General features: G+C 36.1%; 1 pseudogene; it reads left to right on the top strand.

The window, feature by feature from the left end:
• Positions 1 to 858: 858 nt before the first annotated feature.
• On the top strand, positions 859 to 19,125 carry LOC132301620 (polygalacturonase-like; annotated as a pseudogene).
• Positions 19,126 to 21,069: the final 1,944 nt, after the last annotated feature.

Below are 21,069 nucleotides of genomic sequence, written 5' to 3'. Positions count from 1 at the left end.
TTAATTAAGTTCATGTTTTTCATCAGAATTAAAATCTAAAGGCATACTATATTCATGAAATGCTAAACAAATATTTTTTGTCTTTTTAATTTTAACTAAGCAAACGAATAGGAGGAAAAAACAACACAACAGACAGAAGAAACAACAACAACAACAACAACAACAACGTACTTATATGTGTTGGCCGACAAATAGAAAGAGAATCAGATTTTCTTTTATCAATTGTTTTAGTTTTTCAAAAATATAATTTTTGTAAGAAAGAAATTAAATAATTTGATTCCACTTGAGAAAGATAAACCTAAAAAATAAAAGATTAGAAAAGAAATGATTTTAAACTAATTAAAATCTCTCAAATTTAAATTAAACAAGATTTTTATTTTAGTAACTTATACAACTAGTTATAAATTTGTCATTTAATAAGTGACAATTAAAAGTATTGGTGTGTGTGTGTGTGTATATATATATATATATGATATTATTGTTGTTATTGACACTTTTACAATACTTTAGTTTACCTTCCCTCCCAATATGCTTAGGGCTCCCAATAAAGATTATTATATAATTCTAAATATTTTTCTTGTGAGTATACCATTTTATAAAAAATGCTTCATGCATTTTTATCGAACATAAGAGAACATTAGTGAATTTTTTTTTTTTTTTTTTTTTGCCTCTATTGAATTAATATTATAGATATTATACATGTGTGTATACGTAAAAAAAAAAAAATAATGTGTTGCGGTAGTGACCAGGGGCGGAGCTAGCCCAAAGCTGACTACTACATATATAGAATAGCTACGGCATGGAATTGAATTGATTAAATCGTGGAATTTTAGTGATTAATTGTGGTTTTTATTTTGTATGCAGACACTGAGATTTACCAATTCGAACAACATAGAGATGAGTGGATTAACTTCACTAAACAGTCAAATGTTCCACATTGTCATTCATAGCTACACCAATGTGATGGTGTAAGGAGTGAAAGTCTCAGCCACCAGAAACAGCCCCAACACCTACGGCATCCACGTGCAATTATCGTCTGGTGTTACCATCTTGAACCCTAGGATTGCCACAGGCGATGACTGTGTCTCAGTTGGCCCCGGCACCTCCAATTTGTGGATTGAAAACGTCGCCTGCGGCCCTGGTCATAGAATCAGGTAGATATGTATATATATATATACACACATAAACATGTATTTATTATATATATATATATATATATATATATATATATATATACATATAAAGATCACTATTTGGTGTAATTGTAAAAGTTTGAACTGAATACCAAAAGTTGGCTGAAATTACATAATGCATCAGGTTTGAATACTAAGTAGATATTGAGTATGTCGGACATAATTGGTATGTCCGCTTATAAAAATCTATATAACAGCTAATTGAGAGCAGTTTTTAAAAGAGTGATATGTGTTTCATGTATGAGTTAATATTATTTAATTATATAGATTATATGTATAAATACTGAGCTAATATATATGTGGTTTTGGGTGTTTGGTGCTGTTGACCCTAAAATTGGCTAACTGGAATCGACCTCAAATTGATGTAAACCAGGCGTGCCAGAACCAAATATATGGTTCAAATGTAAATTGTCAACTATAGTCCCTTTGAGAAAGTTAACTTTCAGGTGATTGGGAGGAAAAATGTAGCGACCTGAGTTTTTCAACCCGGTTCATTAGTGATGAACCGAAAGTTGACCCGATAACGGATCCGAAATGCGAAAGCAAAAGACGAAACCAAAGTCTTTAGAGATATAAACTATCTCCAAGACACCAATGTAACCTTCCATAAAGTCACGAAGCTCAAAGAGAATGAAGGCGGAAACAAAGGGGTCAAAACGGGCAAATCCATGAACCAAGGGGCAAAATGGTCACTTCACAATTAAAATAAGAAACTTGACTCTAAACAAGTCAAACAAGGTGAAAACAACCTAACTTAATCATTTTATGACTTTCCAAGAGGTTCTAAGAACATTGGACAAGAATCCCACAAAACGCCCTTTTCCGGTTTAAGCGAAAACCGACACCCTCTCACTAAAACTTGAATAACTCCCACTGTAATTGGAATCTGAGAATGAAATTGATACCATTGGAAAGATGACTCAAAATCCATGAATCTAGGCTAAAGAATCACCCCATTTGGATTTAAAATGAAGGAGTTATGGTCATTTGAAGTCGAAAGATCAGTGCTGAAACTGGACTGAAGCTACTCTCGGGATCTAGCTATTTTGATCGACCGAAATGACCCATCGGATGACCAAAATGAACAAAATTTGTCCAAAAAACAAGTCTGTAAGGCTTGGTTGGTTTGATACACCAAAAGGAACCATCGGTCGACCGAAATTAGCCATCGGTCGACCGAAATGACCCTAAATGCTAACTTTGGCTACTGGAAAGTGAGGTTTCAAGGTTCAAACAAAACCCAAAAGGCTTCGATCGACCGAAATGACATTTTGGTTGACCGAAATGACTCGAGAAAGTGCACAAACCTCTTGTTATGCATCCATGACTGAAAGTTTACTTGAAATCCCCCATGGCATACTCAATTTGCGTTATATGCAAGTATGTGATGATGTGAACATGCACGCAAGTGTAATATAACATTTGATACATGTTGCAATGGCCTACGGTCTTATTATATTCCATTTACAAAATTTCACATATCAAACCTCAAAGTTTGGAAAAATTTACATTTCCAAACAAAACTTGAAACTTAGAAGCATATACTTGAACTTTAAGGTTAGTGACCCTTGGTCACAAATCATACATATCAAATGAGCTCTAAATAACATACTTAAGTACACTTTACACCCAATGAAGCAAAATTAGCATATTGAACCTAACTAAGTATTATAACACCAAATGTAAAACTTAAACATGCTAACACTTGCATGTAAACAAGAATGCTTTGAAAGAAACTTCAAATCTCCAAACCACCAAAGGTAAATGCTAATCTCCATATCTTGAATCTTGTACCTGAAATATGCCCCAGTAACGTAGGGGTGAGCAACACAAAGCTACTCGTAGGAAATGAACATGCATCGACCTACGTTTTACAATTTTATCACCTTAAGATGAGACATGTTAAAGGGCTCATGCCACCTAACGTCTACGTCAAAGTGAGACACAAGGATCATCCTAAGCTACTCACGCAATTGAAATGAACAACGTCATACAAGTATACATGCTCAAGTACACTAAGTCATGTTAAACAAGTTATGCATTGTCTAAGCATGCATATACAAACATACAATTAACATGGAAAACTCATGAATCAAGCATATATGCACAAGTATACATAATGAAGTCCGATTGCACAAATCAAACATACAATGCTTAAGTATACTAATTGAGATCTAAATACACAAAACAAGTATACAGTTTCAAGTATACTAAATAGGATTCAAATACCCAAAGTAAGCATCAATTCTCAAGCTACCAGTAATCCATGATTAACAACTTGAAATTTAATGCGAAATCAAATAGTGGAAAGATTAGGATCCTTGGCTGTAGACCAATCAAGTTATTCTGGGTTACTAGCTCGCAAGGTAGTACCTAGTGCGCACGTGTATAAGTTATTCCGGGCAATTACGACCCACAAGGTACTACCTACTGTGCACTTCATATGACTTAGGAAACTCACGAATCCGTACTAAGGCGAGACCCTAGCCATCATATGAACATAATCCTTACAAGTCTCCAAAAACAATAAGTTCAAAACTTATATATATTACTACTACATAGTAACAAGTTAGCAATATAACTCTCAATTGTGCATAATAAGCATTTCATATTCATAATGCAATGAAATCACAAGTCAACAATATATTCATATTAGAAACATATTTTCATGAATATAAATTTAATAATAACGCTTTCCAATGCTTAAAACATAATCAAGTGAATACACCACAAGTCTAAATCCATGATCTTAAAATAGAAGTAACTCCTAAAACATGATTAAATCCATGGATAAATAAGATAAAATTTAATTATATCAAAATAATCAAACTCTCTAGATTTCAAATCATCCCCAAATAGCTTCAATTTAATATATGTTAAAAGACATATCATGGTCATTACATATATTCATTCAAAAGCTTAATTAGGCCCATGAAACCACTAAATAGATTTTAATTAATTCTCTTAATTAAAGTCTCTAAATTTTCAATCTCAACCAAATGCTCTCAAATTAAAGTATGTTAAACAACATGCCAAAACTTAATTTAGAAGCATAATACAACTTAATTTCATGCAAGGTATAGCCATGAACTTTAATCTTTCACAAAAGATAAATATTAATTAAAAAGTGCTATTCTTATTTAATTAATCCCAATTTAATATATGTTAACAAATATATTAAAACTAAACTTTCTAGCATGCCACAATTCAAATCAAAGTTATATATCATCACGAATTTTAAATCTTATACAAAGAAATAAAAATTAATAACTTTCTAGATTTGATACAAGGCATACATATATGTTGTATAATAGTGACAAACACACAATACAACACACAAATAATCCTAAAACATTCCTTACCTCCATTTAAGATGAAATCCCAAATCCCCACTAAATGGAAACCGCTTCGAATCCGACGAAACTCCTAGGTTTTGTCGGGGACAACACCACGAACAAGAATCCGAAGAAAACCCCATCAAAAACACATCTTGACTTCAAACCCAAACTCAAGAAATGGCCAAAAATGAGTTCTAATAAAGGGGAAAGGTAGAGCACGGCGAGGGGAATAATAAACACAAAGGTACTACACCTTTTCAACCAAGGGAAGTGACTGGAAAAGAAAAGAGAAGCATGGCAGCCATGAGATCCGGCCAAGAGAGAGGAGAGAGAGAGAGAAAATAGGTGAACAAAAAAGATTCAAAATGAGAAAATATGAACAACGGAAGAAACGGCGTCAAAAACCGAGTCCTGAGCAGAAAGTTATGCCCCAAACAAATTTGGCGCAAACCAGGTCAGAAACCTTGAAACTGGAAAATATCGACCAGGAGGAAATTCCAAGAGTACACGACTTGATGAAAAGTGAAAATGAATCCCGTACAAAGATCCAGGCTCAAAACAAAACATTGAGCAATAACTTTAATTAATTGCACAATGGCCCCTCCAAAAAGTGAAAACTGCGAAACTGCCCCAGAATGAAAATATATTCCAAAAAGATATTTTCTTAGAAACCCCTGAAATAAATATCTTCAAAAGATATTTATGAAAAATACCCCAAGAAAAGAAAGAGTTTCCAAAGAACTTTGCATCCATGCCCCTATGGACACCGGGAGCAACCAGAGTACTTTCTTGCAAAGGTAAAGACACGTATTTTATGGAAACCACTGAGAATGAAGACACGTGTAGTCAAAAACCAACTCTAAGCATAGGAAGTGTGGTTATGCCAACAAAGTGGTAAACGGGGAAAGACAAAATAGGAAAAAGGACGAAATAGGGAAAAGGACAAAAAGTGAATAGTGTTGAAAAACGAAAAATGTGAAAATGACTCAGTCCTCAAAGGAAGTTATCATTCCAAAGAAAAGAGTCTCGGAAATCATTTCAGAGCACTCGAGATGACACTAATCGACAAGAAACCAAACTCAGAAGGGAAAAGACAACGAAAAAAATTTATTTGAAAAATCCGGGTCATTATAAAAAAAAGGGAACAATAAAAACTCCACTTTGAGTTCAGAATTATCTTAGTTGAAAGGACTTTATCAATGAAAATTATAGCAAAAGATTGAGAGAATAGAAAGGGGAAGAAAATAGATATAGTAAGAAGAGAGAGAGAAAGAGATAGAGAGGGAGAGAGATAGAACGAGATTTTGAGATAGATAGAGATAGGGAGAAAAGAAATAGCAAGGATGCTATTCTTGGAAAAGCTTGAGAAAGCAAACAAAATAATAATAAGCTTTTGAGGGTGCTGGACCTCTCTCTCAGCATGCCCTTTTGTTTATTTATAAAAATTATTAGAAACAAACTCCTACCAATAAGTATTCTAGTTACAATAAAACTCTATCTCATCACTGAATTTAAATTCAAACTAAAGTTCTTAGATAAACATTGATTCAATATTTCAAAAATACTCTATCCAATCTGCAACAGTCTTACACCTCGCCTGTAACTTTACTTTGTGTAGAACCTGCCACGTCACTGTTACTTGTAATCCATGTCCATGTATAACATTGATGAATTTTATTTCAATTGAATTGCTGATCCAAACCACCTTCAGTCCAATCATGACCCAAATTCGGTGCTTTAAAGCCATATTTCCAAGCCCGAACTAATCACTGCATCCTTAACCCAATGTTTATGCAACCCGAGTGTCTAAAACATTATCATTCATTAGGCACATATACTCTTGGCCCATGATACTATGTTAATGTTTATCAAGCCCAATTAGAGCCCAGACCCAAATTACCAAAATGGGTGACAACAATGACCCCTAAGTTTTGGTAGCCATTTGGAACTTAGGCTTCCAAAAGTTTGAACTACACACCCATTGTAGCTTACCCCATATACACTCCAAACCCCATCATGTTATTAGTTCCCAAAAACTGCTGATTGACATTACCTATCTAATCTGTAATTAATACTGCCGTAAACTCTACTTCTTCTAACCACCTATGATTCATTTACCAAAACATATCTTCTATCCTCTGTATCAGCCAAACTCTTCTTCCAAAATCTCTCATCTCCATCAAAACCCTTTTCTTCCTTTACAATATGTCTTCAAAAAAACAACACCCTGGTCTTAATCTAGAATCTCCAATACCAGCATCGACATCTCATACCCAAATGACCAAGAGTACCCTCAAAACCCTACCATCTTTAGAACTGAACAATTCCACACTTATTGATTTAGCAAATAATGCTAAGGGTCTTGGTCCAACATTTGTCAATCGATTTCCTCCATCCCTGTCTCCTTTTTACCCTCAAGGGGAAAACCAACTTCCTTTTCTCAAACCTGTGTATCAGACTGCTGAAGCTGAAAAACCGTATCTGTCAATTAGGAATTGGCATCCTCCCATGCCCCAATGGAATAAGTGGGTGGATTATGTATCTGTGGCTAAAGGTGATCTATGGAAGCGCATGGGCATCTTTGACATCATCCAACTCAGTAAGCTTTCTTTTACTCTAGACAAACCACTGTTTTTTGCATTTTTACACTTTTGGTCACCCACAATCAATTCGTTACATTTATGCTGTGGGATGATGGCCCCAACCCTTAGGGATATTTGTTTTCTAACTGGACTCAAACTTGGAGGGGACAATTACCTTCTTCAAAACCCAGAAACCAATTTTTACTTTTCTGAATAAGATGGCCCTAAACATCACGTCCAATCTCACGGACCATTCCTTAAAGAAATGATTGGAGAACATGAAACTAAAGTAACTGAACAGGAACACATAGGATTTCTGTTGTTGTGGTTATGTAGACATTTCTTGTGTGCCCCTGCAATTCAAATCACTAAAGATCTCACCCAGTTAGCCATAGAACTGTCTAAAGGAAAATCCATGGCATTAGCTTCATTTATGTTAGCATCTTTATACAGAGGTTTATCAGACCTCACTGTCTCAAGTTTCTCTTGGTCTGGAAGACCTTTCTAGCTTTATCAATACTAGTTGCATGCTTACTTTCCTGAATTGTCCCCCAAAATTCATCTCTCAATAAGTGACTCCCTAATTTCTTTTAGGTATGCCCGAGCTAAACCCAAGGAACAATTATCATAATTTGAAGATTTTCATAAAAACTTTACCCAACTTTGAACAATTATCTCTCTCTTTTTATAATGGTCTATAATATGGTTTTGAACAATTTACTTTTTATGGGGCATGATGTGATGTTTTGAACAGTATTTGCTATAATAACTTCTGGAACTTTATTTTGCTATATCTTTAGTCTGATTTATAGCTTCAAAACAACTTACATAAAAAATCGAAACAATACAATCCAAACTAGTTTTACTTAGTGGAGGTTTTCTTTTCCTCCATAAGTTCAAAAATAGTTAGATTATATTTCTTTAGGTACTTTCTATTTATTGGTCTCTCATGGATTTCACTAGTATATCTTTTAACTTGTAAGCTCCTCCATGTAAAACTTGGTGAACTAAAATTGGCCCCTTCCATGTAGGTGACCACTTGCCATAAACTCTATCCACCTTCCCAGGTGGAAGAATTGTTTGCCAAACCATATCACCCTCTGCAAATAACTTGTACTTCACCCTTTTGTTGTAAGCCTTCATTTCCTTTGCTTTATGGACCATAAGGTGGTCTAAAGCAACTGTCTAAACTTCATCTAAGTCTTCCAACTCAGCAAGCATAGCTTCATTATAATAGGCAGGTATAAGATTGTGTTGTAAAGCTATTCTAGTCGATTTTACATTTAACTCCATCGGTAGCACAACATCGTGGCCAAATGTTAGTCGATAAGGAGTTGTTCTTGTACTTGTTCGTTTTGAATTTCTATAAGCCCACAAAGCTTCTGAAAGGGTTTCGTGCCAACGCCTTGGCTTATCTTTTATCATCTTCTCAATAATTTCAATAACAGCTTTATTTGAAGCCTCGGCCTGACAATTCCCTTGAGCATAATAAGGTGTTGAAGTTACCATTTTCACTTGCATATCACGGCGAAGTTGTAATACTTCATTTGCTCAAAAAACAGATCCATTATCGGTAACAATTGTTTTCGGTAAACCAAATCGGCGAAAGATATGTCGCCTTAAAAACTGTATAACGGTATTATGAGTTACCAATACATATTCCTCGGCTTCTACCCATTTAGTAAAGTAATCGGTAGCTAAAATAATCCAATGATGACCCCTTTAATAAAGAAGGATTAATCATGCTGATTAGATCCATGGCCCAACCTCTGGAAGGCCATGGTTTAACTAGTAATTGCATCTCTATTGCTGGAACCCACTGCATTGGACCATGTTTTTGACAGTCTATACAACCTTTTGCATAAGTCATACAATCTTTTCTCATTCTTGGCCAATAATATCCATATCGGTGTATTAACCACCTCATTTTTATGATGGCTTGGTGAGCTCCACATATCCCTTCATGTACCTCGGCCATAATCTTCAAACCCTTAAACTTACTAATGCACTGAAATAACAAACCATCATCAACTGCACTTCTTTTTATTCTTCGGTCGGCTTCTAGAGTTAGATGTTGCAAGAACAAGATATAAGGGATTCACCAATCATCATCATCCAACTCGGCAACATCAATGGCAAAGACTTCTTCCATAACTTGATTTTTTATTTCAGCCGATGGAAGAGATCGGCGTGTGATTTTCATTATCCTTTCCTTCATACCACTCGGCACCCTGACTCCTGAAGCAGTCTGTGCTAAATCATTAGCTATTTTATTCATGGCTCTTGGTCTGTAGGTTGACTAATTGGGTTGCCAACGAATGAAATGGTCTTAATTGCCAATTCAAACATCTAAAGTTTTCTGAGATTTGATTAATCACCAAACTTGAATCTCCTACAATGTGAACGTCTTTAACTGCCATTTCTAGCAGGATTTCCAAGCCGATAATTAATACTTCATATTCGGCTTGATTATTTGAACACCCGAAATCCAAAAAGAAGGAAAACAAAATTTGATTCCCTGTTAGGGATATTATGACTATACTAGCTCCCGAGCCTTCACTAGTACTTGACCCATCGAATATTAAAGTTCATGGAGTCATGAATATGGATGCCGAGTCAAGCTCATCAAATACTTGTGACTCAATTTCAGGCGAGGGATGATCGGCAAGAAAATCTGCCAATGCTCTTCCCTTAATTGCCTTTTGTGGAACATATGTAAAGTTAAACTCCATTAGTGCCAAAGCCCACTTGTGAATCCGGCCTGTGATTAATGGCCTTGATAGCATATACTTTATAAGATCTGTTTGACAAACAATATAAACCAAAATAGGCAACATATAGACTCTTAATTTCATTGTTGCAAAATACAAAGCCAAACATAATCTCTCAATCGGTGTATATCTATACTCGACTAGAGTTAAAACTTGGTTGAGATAATATATTGCTTGTTCACTTCCTGTTTCATTCTCTTGTGCTAACATAGCTCCAATGGTTTTTTCAGCAGCCGATAAATATAACTTCATAGGCCATTTCTTCCTTGGTGGCATCATGACAGGAAGACTCGACAAGTATTTCTTAATCTGCTCAAATGCCCTTTGATGTGTGTCATCCCATTTGAATTCTTCCATCGGCTTCAACTTGAGTAACGGGGAAAACACATGTAACTTCCCAACTGTATTAGCAATAAATCTCCTAAGATAATTCACTTGCCCAAGTAACCTCTGCAACTGTTTCTTGCTTCTCGGCGCACTAGCATCAATAATTGCCTTAGCTTTATTCCTATCGATCTCTATACCCCTTTGATGAACCAAGAAACCCAAAAAGTTTCCTGTCGAGACTCCAAAGGCTCACTTTATTGGATTCATTTTTAGCTTATGAGCCCTTATCCTCTCAAAAAATGCTTTGAGGTGAACTAAGTGCTCTTTCTTCGTTGCCGATTTCACCACCACATCATCAATATATACCTCCATAAACTTACCAAGCATGTCATGAAAAATAGAATTCATGGCTCGCTGATATGTAGCACCAACATTCTTCAACTCAAAAGGCATTACCACCTACTCAAAAGTTCCAATCGATCCGAGACACCTAAAAGCTGTCTTTGGAATATCCTCCTCGGCTATATAAATCTGATTATATCCTGAGTGTCCATATCCATAAAAGACTTAATTTGGTGCTTTGCAACCGTATCAATCAGTTGATCGGCTATCGACATTGGATACTCATCTTTTAAAGTTGCCAGATTTATATTTCAGAAATCAACACATATACGTAATTTTCCATTCTTCTTGATAACAGGGACTACATTTGATAACCATTCAACATACCTTGTAGTTCGAATGAAGCCAGCATCCAACAATCGTTCGATTTCCACCTTGACTTTGTCTACCACCTCTTGAGACATTCGACGAGGTGGCTGTTTATATGGCTTGTAGCCATCTTTAATGGGCAGCTGATGTTCCACCAGATCTATGGATAAACCCGGCATTTCCTCATAATTCCAGGCAAAACAGTCACTGTATTGCTTCAACATGCCGATAACCTCGGCTTGTAATTCTGGTTCTAACAGTGCACTGATATAAGTTGGTCTAGGCTTTGCGTCAGTACCTAAATTCACCTCCTTTAATGGATCCTGATTTTCTGCTTTAAGATCATCGAGCTTAGCCGGTGCCAATTCCAAGTCTTCCAACTAAATTGCATCCAACTTTTCATTATAAAATCGATCGACCTAGGTAAGATTAACCGATGGTCCTGGCTCTATTATTACTTCTTTTTCTAACCGTTTTTGGGCTATGTAGGCTTGTAACCTAATGCAAGTGGCCCTAAAGGCCTGCTGTCGAGCTACTTCTCTTTCAAGTTTCGCTTCCATGAACAACTTCTTCTTCAATTATAGTAAACCGAGGGAGTTCTACCTTCGGCCTACAATTCTCCTGTTGCAGCTCGTCAATTTCACGATCGGCAAGGCTTCTTCTCATGGTTGCTGAGGTTGGTCTTCCATCGGCTCCTGTTCCCACAAATCAAATAGGAACACATTCTTCGTCATACGAAACAGCATCTGCCGAGTACACTTTTGCCACAAATGGCTTATCATTGGCATTCATTATTTTCACCTTATCTCCATCCCAAAAAATCAGCATCTGGTGTAATGATGATGGGATGCACATATTTGGATGAATCCAGTCATGGCCTAATAACAAATTATAGGAAGCCATGGATTCATTAATAAAGAATGCCGCAAAATATGTCCTACCTCCAACCTCTACTTCTAAGGGAAGGATCCCTTTAGTGCTAGTAGAGCCTCCATTGAAACCACAAATTACTACATCAGTAGGAATAACATCTTCCATACTCTTACCGAGTTTCTTCAATGTGTTTGTTGGAATAACATTCAGAATCGAGCCATTAATAGGTTGACCTTTTACCCATACCTTGACATACAAAGGCCTAAGTTGTTGAGTCAATTCTAACAAAGGTTTTTCAAAAACCACTTTCTTTGCCGATTCTGAAGAAAGAATTGATAAATTTCGAATCGGCTAAGTTTCCTTCTCATTCTTCTCAGTATTTGCATTTAATGCCTATGGAGCCTAGAACATTGCTGGTAATACAAATGCCATGTTACATGACATCTCATCTGGGAAACTGCCAAACTAAATTCTGAAGGCATTGTTACGTCTGGGCCATATCGGCTGATGCTCTTCATCCGGTTCATCTTTATCTGGAATGCCGATTTCCTCAGTCAACACTACTTTGCTTCCTTCCTCAGCTTTCCTTTTTTCCTCAGCCCTTCTCATTTGTTCCCTACGTTTCTGAGATCGAGTTAAGCCCCCATTCTGATATTGTTGAGCTTTAGGGAATTTTGGATGATAAACTCGAGTCCATCTATCTTCAGTTGAGTTTGTCCTTGGTTTCACAGTTTGCACTCTATAGGAATCGGCTCCTTTCTGTACCCAAATTTCTGACTGAACAGGCGACTACCTCTTAAAACTGGGACATAAATTTTGGGGATGAAATCGGCTAGATATATATACTTGCCGAGTTTGCTTTCCCGCTTTCAAATGGCTGTTGCTGGGATCACATTACCGAGGCTCTTCCCTAGGCTTCAATGGGAAAATAAGCCTCTCAAGAATTCCTTTCTTCTTTGGTTGAACCTCCATTGGCACATCTTCCTTTTTTTTTTGCTTTCCTTTGCAATTTGGGCAACAACCATAGTCAATTAAGGCTAATTGAGCCTCCCTTAATTGCTTCTGCAGTTCTGCCATTTTTAATGGTGTCACAGTTGATGAAAGGAACTCACCAGATATATTTTTAGCCTCCTGTCGATTCTTTCACTTGGCTAAGCTTATCACATTTGTAGATGTGATTGTAGGAAATGGATTAGTATCCACCTTCAAGGTCTCTGAAGTTTTCTTCGGGAATTTTAAAGTACCTTCGTCAATAGCTTTCTGCAATACACCTCGTAGAACGGTACAATCATTAGTAGCATGGTTCCAAGAGTTATGATACTTACAATACTCTTTTCCTTTCAAGTCACTTGCCAATGGAATCTTATGCCTTTTAGGCATAAATATCATTTTATCGGCCATTAAGTGATCAAAGATTTGATCTATTTTTGATAAGTCGAAAGAATAACTTTTCCCGGTATCAGCGGACCTTTCCTTGTTGCCGATGTTGATGTTGATGATGCATTGCCCCCCATGGTCGGTTTAGGCTTAACCAACGCCTCACAAACGTATGGCTTTTTGATATTGACTTCTGCAACGTCAACTTCTAATTCATCTCCAACTTCTGCCGAGAATACCTCATAATTAGGGTCCTTGTACCAAGTACCCTTAGAAGAATTCTTCCTTTCTTTCTCTTCTTTTAGTATTTCCTCATACCGAGAAGCCCTATTTGCTAAGTCGAAGAGATCTTGAAACTCAACCCCATCAAACCTCTTGTGATGTTCAATGTCTAGACCATTTAATGCCAACTTGATGTATTCTGGTTCTGGCAAACTTACTCAGCATTTGAGTTTAGCCTTTCTGGACCTGGTAACAAAAGTCTCAACTGATTCGCTCGGCAACTGAGAAAATTGAGATATGGCTACCAGCGTAGCTTCTGTCTCTGTTCGATAGAATTGGGTATGGAACTCCTCCTCCATCTCATCCCAAGTGTGAATAGAAATGGCCGGTAAGTTGATGTACCAGTCAAACGCCGCCCTGGTAAGAGAGCTAGAGAATAACCTCATCTTTAACCAAGGGCTAGAACCTGCTTCTCCACATTGTGCGGTGAACCTTGTAATATGCTGCACCATAGAGAAATTCTCTTCGCCACTGTACATAGAAAAATCGGGATACCGATAATTTCTAGGCAACTCATGAGCATTAACATGATCAGGATAGGGCTTTCTGTATACCGGCCGAGCACATCTGTGACCTTGTGCTACTTCGGCCTGTATTAAAGCCAAAATCTGAGCCCTATCAATCCCTGCATTTCTTCCTGGAAGATCATTTAGGCACCACAGAATGAATGGATTAACCCACTCCCTTTGATGATCGGCATTTACTTGCCCCCCAACAGCCGTTGGAGGTATCAATGGATTATTCCTACCTTGGTTTAGGTTGCCTACCACTTCTTACTGATCTCTCGCTGGTGGAATCGGCTACACATGTGGACGCTGCACATTCTGATTATGCTGATCATTCATTGGTGGCTGGTACACCGGCACAGTATTTACTGTCAACGGATCTGATAAGATTGGTGGATTCCCCATTGGCATGCCGAGTGTATGATTCAGCACATTGTCGATAGTAATACCAAATCCTGCACTTGGTGGTACGATGCTTGTTCGAGGCCCTTGGGAAATATGTATTAATGGTGCCGTCATACGCTAAAATATGGACTTATTAATATGAGATGCTTCGGCTTGATCATGTCGATTTTGATTAGCCGATATACTAGTTTCAAGCCTCTGATTCATCTTTTCCATTTGAGCGTACATCATCTAATTTAACTCCCCAATCATTGACCTCATCTCATGTATCTGAGAAACCAAAATTTGATTTGATTCCCCCACCTGAGACCTTACTTCATCGATCTGTGCTTGCTGGGCATCAATTTTCTGTATAATCGATTCCAGTACCCGACCCAAAGGAAGATTGGATGGAATTGATGAGTCGGCATCATCACCAACGCCGAGTTGTTGGTTTTCTTCATCAATATTGTCACCTGTAGTCACACCTTTCGAATTTCTTAGCTTTGGAGGTATATTTACTATAATTACTCACCTGATGGGTCCCACCGGGCGTGCCAAAAATGTTGACCCTAAAATCGGCTAACTGGAGCCGATCTCAAATTAATGTAAACCGGGCATGCCAGAACCAAATATATGGTTCAGATGTAAATTGTCAACTATAGTCCCTTTGAGAAAGTTAACTTTCAGGTGATTGGGAGGAAAAAAGGAAACAATAAAAACTCCTCTTTGAGTTCAGAATTGCCTTAGTTAAAAGGACTTTATCAGTGAAAATTATAGTAAAAGATTGAGAGAATAGAAAGGGGAACAAAGTAGATATAGCAAGAAGAGAGAGAGAAAGAGATAGAGAGGGAGAAAGATAAAATGAGATTTTGAGATAGATAGAGATAGGGAGAAAAGCAATAGCAAGGATGTTATTCTTGGAAAAGCTTGAGAAAGAAAACAAAATAATAATAAGATTCTGAGGGTGCTGGACCTCTCTCTCAGCATGCCCTTTTGTTTATTATAGAAATTATTAGAAATAAACTCCTACCAATAAGTATTCTAGTTACAATAAAACTCTATCTCATCACTGAATTTAAATTCAAACTAAAGTTCTTAGATAAACATTGATTCAATATTTCAAAAATACTGTATCCAATCTGCAACAGTCTTGCACCTCACCTGTAACTTTACTTTGTGTAGAACCTGCCACGTCACTGTTACTTGTAATCCATGTCCATGTATAACATTGATGAATTTTATTTCAGCTAAATTGCTGATCCAAACCACCTTCAGCCCAATCATAACCCAAATCCAGTGCTTTAAAGCCATATTTCCAAGCCCGAACTAATCACTGCATCCTCAACCCAATGTTTTTGCAACCCGAGTGTGATACCCCTCGGATCCGAGACACAGGTTAATCAGGCCCAGGCCCAAACCCAAGGAAATATCAAACAATTAATATTTAAATCGAACACAGAATACAAAATTGAATTAAAAATAAATACTAAAGCTGGAATGAATTCTAATTGAAAATCCTTAAGGTAATGTTATAAAAAATCCAAACTCCAAAACCTCCAATTATTTAACAACTCGGGAATCCATCTAGTGGACCCCTAATAACAATCCCAACTGTAAAATAACATAACTGTAATTCAAAACCCAAACTAATAAGATAGTAGTCCTATGTAGTCAGTGGAATGGAAGTCCGTATCTGCTCTACACGATTAAGCTCTAACCCTGGAACTGATGAGTACCTGAAAAATAAGAGAGTGGGTCAGGCCCACATGCAAGTCCTGATCTACTACGATCTACACAGGAATCCGATACGCAGATACATCTTTAATAGACTCAACAATATCTAGAGTAGTCCATATATGTGTATATTACATACTATAGGACACTCACTAGTCCAATAGATATGTCTCAGCCTGAGTAGAGATACCATGCAAATTGCACATTACATGGTCATGTGTACCTAGACCTACCAGGGAACAACACCTTTGTCCAACTATCCATCCTAGGCGATATACGCACCCTAACCATGGTTCTGAGACTCAAGCTCATACCACGGTACCATATCATAAGTATATAAAGTCCGTGTCCTCTTAGTACAAAATATCATCCATCTGGTATAGTGGCTTGATATCTGTACAACAATTCATCCCAGAAATCAAATTATGTCATTCAGTTATTTACTGACCTGACACTAATAGAGGTCGGACTTAACTTTTATTATTAATCCAATCCTCAATCCAGATTAGGTAGGCTTAATGTCTGAACTAATCCATACCTAGTATGCCACCGTCCCATACCGGTGCACACTATCCTCCATTTACCATAGTTGACCAAAAACAGTATAAATAGTTATCAACTACATTCCAAAATAAGCACAAATACAATTTCACATGTGTAAAACTATATCATGCATCCACTAACAGAGTTAGAATCCAAATCCCAGTCCTTTAAATTTGTAAAATAAGATTACACAATCTACCTCTCCAAACAGTACCATACTGGTGCAATGTGTAACAAATTTAAACACCAATTAACTCCATTTAAGCATACACATATTTAAATTACTATATGTCTAAATCATAGATGAAAACATGATTCTTAATTTAAGATTTTGCAGAGAAATCAAGGTTTCAGAAACAGTAAGCAATCGAAGTTGATTCTCTAATCCTCCACCTACGAACTCTCTGTTTAAGCTTAAATTAATCCCATTCTAAATATCTAAATGTAGGCTTGCTTCCCAACAATTTTATAAGTCTTAAGCAGTGAATTACATTATTCAGTAGTAGATAGATAACCTTAGAAAAATCTAGTTTAACTAAACAGACCTCAATTTATCAGTTTTACGTATTAAAAGAGAAAGAGAAGGCTCTGAAACAAGAGAGCCTTCTCCATTTCAAGCAGAGCCTTCTCCACTTCAAGGAAAGTGTCTGTTCTTCTATTGTCTTCTCTGACTCCGGTGGTTTCCAGTCTTTGAATTCAGTTTTAGTACAGGTTATAAAGTCCTATCCTCATCCCAGATTGATCACAAGACAGAGTTATACAACTAAGAATTTAATTACACATCAATGTTTAAAGCAAACAACAACCATATATAAACTGAACTTGTAACAATTGAGCAATAGATTTAATTCAATGATACTAGAAACTGATTTAACATGTATAAACGATGTAATTAAGACTTAGTTTAATTTCTAGAGTCTAACTAAGCGTGCACAGAACACAGATTCATGGGAAAGAGAAGAACAGAGACTTGCCCTCGAGACTTTGGTTTAAAATCTCTAACTGTCGTCTCTATCAACTCCGGCAACGTCAGTTGTGTTTAAACGCCCTCTACTACTCCTAGTTCAGTCCAATAACATACACCAACCTCCCCTCCTTGATTTAGTCTTAGTTGAAGCCCAAAACCCTAGCTTCCTCCCTTTATCCCTTTCTGTAACTCTCTGGTTTTTCCACTACGAGAATAGAGGTTCTCTGCTTGTAATTACAGAATCACGTTTTCTACTAAACCCTAAACCACCGTATTACGTATATTTATAGGTGTATATTAATAACCCTAGTCCATGAATAATTGGACTAAGCCCTAATTCCAATCCTAGTTGGCCCATGAAACTATCTAAGTTATAACCTACAGCTGGTCACCTATACGTGAAATATAATCCAAAGTTAACTGTAACATTAAAATGTTCAATAATTAAATCAAGTAAATAAGTTAAAATCCAATTAAGTAAAATAACATAATGAAAAACCAATTAAATAAGTATGGTAACTAAAACAGGTAATCCAATAAGTCAATTAAAAAAAAAAATGCAATTAAATCAAAAACAAAGAATGCAATTAAATCAAATAAGCCAATTAATTCAAATAATTAATTAAATCCAAAATTAATTCAAGTAAGTAATTAAATCAAATAACAAACCAATTAAATGCAATTAAATACTCAATTAATTACCAGAAATATCCTTTTAAAATTAGGGGTATTACACCGAGTGTTTAAAACATCATCATTCAGTATGCCCATATACTCTTGGCCCATGATACTATGTTAATGTTTATCAAGCACAATTAGAGCCCAGACCCAAATTATCAAAATAGATGCCAACAGGTGCAGCATTGGGAGTTTGGGCAAGGATTCTCAAGAGCCTGGTGTGCAGAATGTGACAGTTAAAATGGTTACTTTTACCGGTACTGATAATGGTGTGAGGATAAAGACTTGGGGTCGGCCAAGCACTGGATTTGTTAAAGGGGTTCTTTTCCAACATGCCACTATGATAAATGTCCAAAATCCCGTCATTATCACCCAGAATTACTACCCCGACAACAAGAACTGCCCCGGCCAGGTAACATTTTTGGAGGGCATTTTTGGAAACTTAAAAATAATAGAAAGGCACACATCATTGTTTGTTTATCACGGCCTTTTGGGCCTTAGAGGGCCATTCTATTTTGGCCTTCTGCTTAAATTATAAAAATATACTCATGCACAAAAATAATTTGCTTGTATAGCTTTTATATCTTCTTGAAAAATAATTAGTTGTCTCTTTAGCTTTTAATTTTCATTTCTTTAGGTCTTCGATGTGAAGATTAGTGACATCACATATCAAGACATTCATGGAACATCGGCGACTGAAGTTGCTGTGAAATTTGACTGTAGTAAGAAGTATCTGTGCAATGGGATAAGATTGGAAGATGTGAAGCTCACCTTCAAGAATCAACCGGCTGAGTCGTCGTGTGCTAATGCCGATGGAATAACTTCTGGTTTGATTATGCCAAAGAGCTGCTTGTAATGGAAAAAGAGAAACTAAGATTCACTACTAAATATAGGTTAAAAAGAAGAAGAGTGAAGAAAAAAAACAAAACATAAATTTTGGGCCTTTTGGTTCTAAATATGCAGGTTCTTACTTGAGCCTGTGGCGGTATGGCCTATTGGGCTTAACCTGCCCTTGTAAGCACTGTAATCTAAGACCCTTATTGGGTGTTATTTCCACTAATTATTATAAAAATATGTGCTTTTAAGCCTTTTTTGAATTTTTTTTATATTTTTTATTATTTTATATATATATATATATTTTTTGTTCAATAAATACACTTGCATACTTATTTCAAATTTCTTTTTTTTTTTCCCCTTTAGACTACAATGGCTTTGATCTTTTATTTAACGAGTTGAAGTTCTGCAATCACTTGGTAGTGTTACTCTAAAATTTAATTAAGTTAATGTCTTTTCATCAGAATTAAAATTTAAAGATATACTATATTCATAAATTGCTAAACAAATATTTTTTATCATTTTTATTTTAACTAAGCAAACGAACAGGAGTAAAAAACAACACAACAGACAGAACAAACAACAACTTCCAATTATTTCAGGAAGGAACTAGTCAAAAAATTAATTTACTTTATTATTGCTCTGTGTTGCCCAACAAATAGAAAGAGAATCAAAATTTCTTTTATCAATTGTTTTAATTTTTCAAAAATATAATTTTTGTAAGAAAGAAATTGAATAATTTGATTCCACTTGAGAAATATAAACCTAAAAAATAAAAGATTAGAAAAGAAAATGATTTTAAACTAATCAAAATCTCTCAAATTTAAATTAAACAAGATTATTATTTTAGTAACTTATATAACTAGTTATAAATATGTCATTTAATAAATGACAATTAAAAGTATTGGTGTGTGTGTGTATATATATATATATATACATATGATATTATTGTTATTATTGACGCTCTTACAATACTTTAGTTTATCTTCCTTCCCAATATGCTTAGGGCTCCTAATAAAGATTGTTATATAATTCTAGATATTTTTCTTACGAGTATACCATTTTATACCCAAAGAAAAATTTTGATAAAAAATGCTTCATGCATTTTTATTGAATATAAGAGAACATTAGTGATTTTTTTATTTTTTTTTTCCTATTGAATTAATATATTTTTTTTCCTAGTTGGTACTCACACACACTTGTCTCTTCTGAGACTTGAACCCCTGATCGGTAACTGATCCCCTTCCTCTGCTTCAGCTAACATAGCCCTCTGGACCACTTTCCTGTAATTCCTCAAATCAAGAATTGAGACTTGTGGCCTGATGTCAAGAAGTAGCCCATCCTGAAACTTCATTGCCCTTGCCTCGTCTATTGCTATCATATCCTCGGCATAACGAGAGAGAGAAGTTAATCGTGTCTTATACTCAATGACTCTCATAGTGCCCTGATAAAGACCTGCGAACTGTGTCCTCATCTCCCGCCTCATAGCCCTAGGAAAGAAGCGCTCGAAGAATAAATCTTTGAACTCGTTCCAAGTCATCAACTCAACGTTGTGGACATTAGTCATAGACTTCCACCAAATATTTGTATCCCCCATGAACAAAGAAGCAGTCAAGGAAATCCTCAACCTGTCTGTGGGTACCGCCATACTGTCTAACTTGCGAACCATAAGGTCCAACCAAGCTTCTGAGACTAGCGGATCTGAACTCCCCACAAATGGATCAATCTTGACCCTCTGTAAACAATTAAGCACTTAAGCAAATAAGCATGTATGTCAAACAAAGATGCTCTTAACCACATAGGCATATAAGCATAAAGACATGTCATACTACCAAACGTGAAATCAAGTAACACACAAACATGTTATAAAGCCAAAACATGTTATCAAAAGCATGTGAACATATCAAAGTAAATCAATAAAAACATGATATGCACCCAAAACCTATCGTCGTAAGGTGTTCAAACC

The sequence above is a fragment of the Cornus florida genome, unplaced genomic scaffold (assembly GCF_030987335.1).
Source record: "Cornus florida cultivar Cherokee Brave unplaced genomic scaffold, ASM3098733v1 CherokeeBrave_3.0.0_Hap2_Chr03, whole genome shotgun sequence".
NCBI lineage: Eukaryota > Viridiplantae > Streptophyta > Magnoliopsida > Cornales > Cornaceae > Cornus > Cornus florida.
The sequence above is the reverse complement of the archived record's forward strand: the minus strand, read 5'-3'. Positions and strand labels throughout refer to the sequence as shown.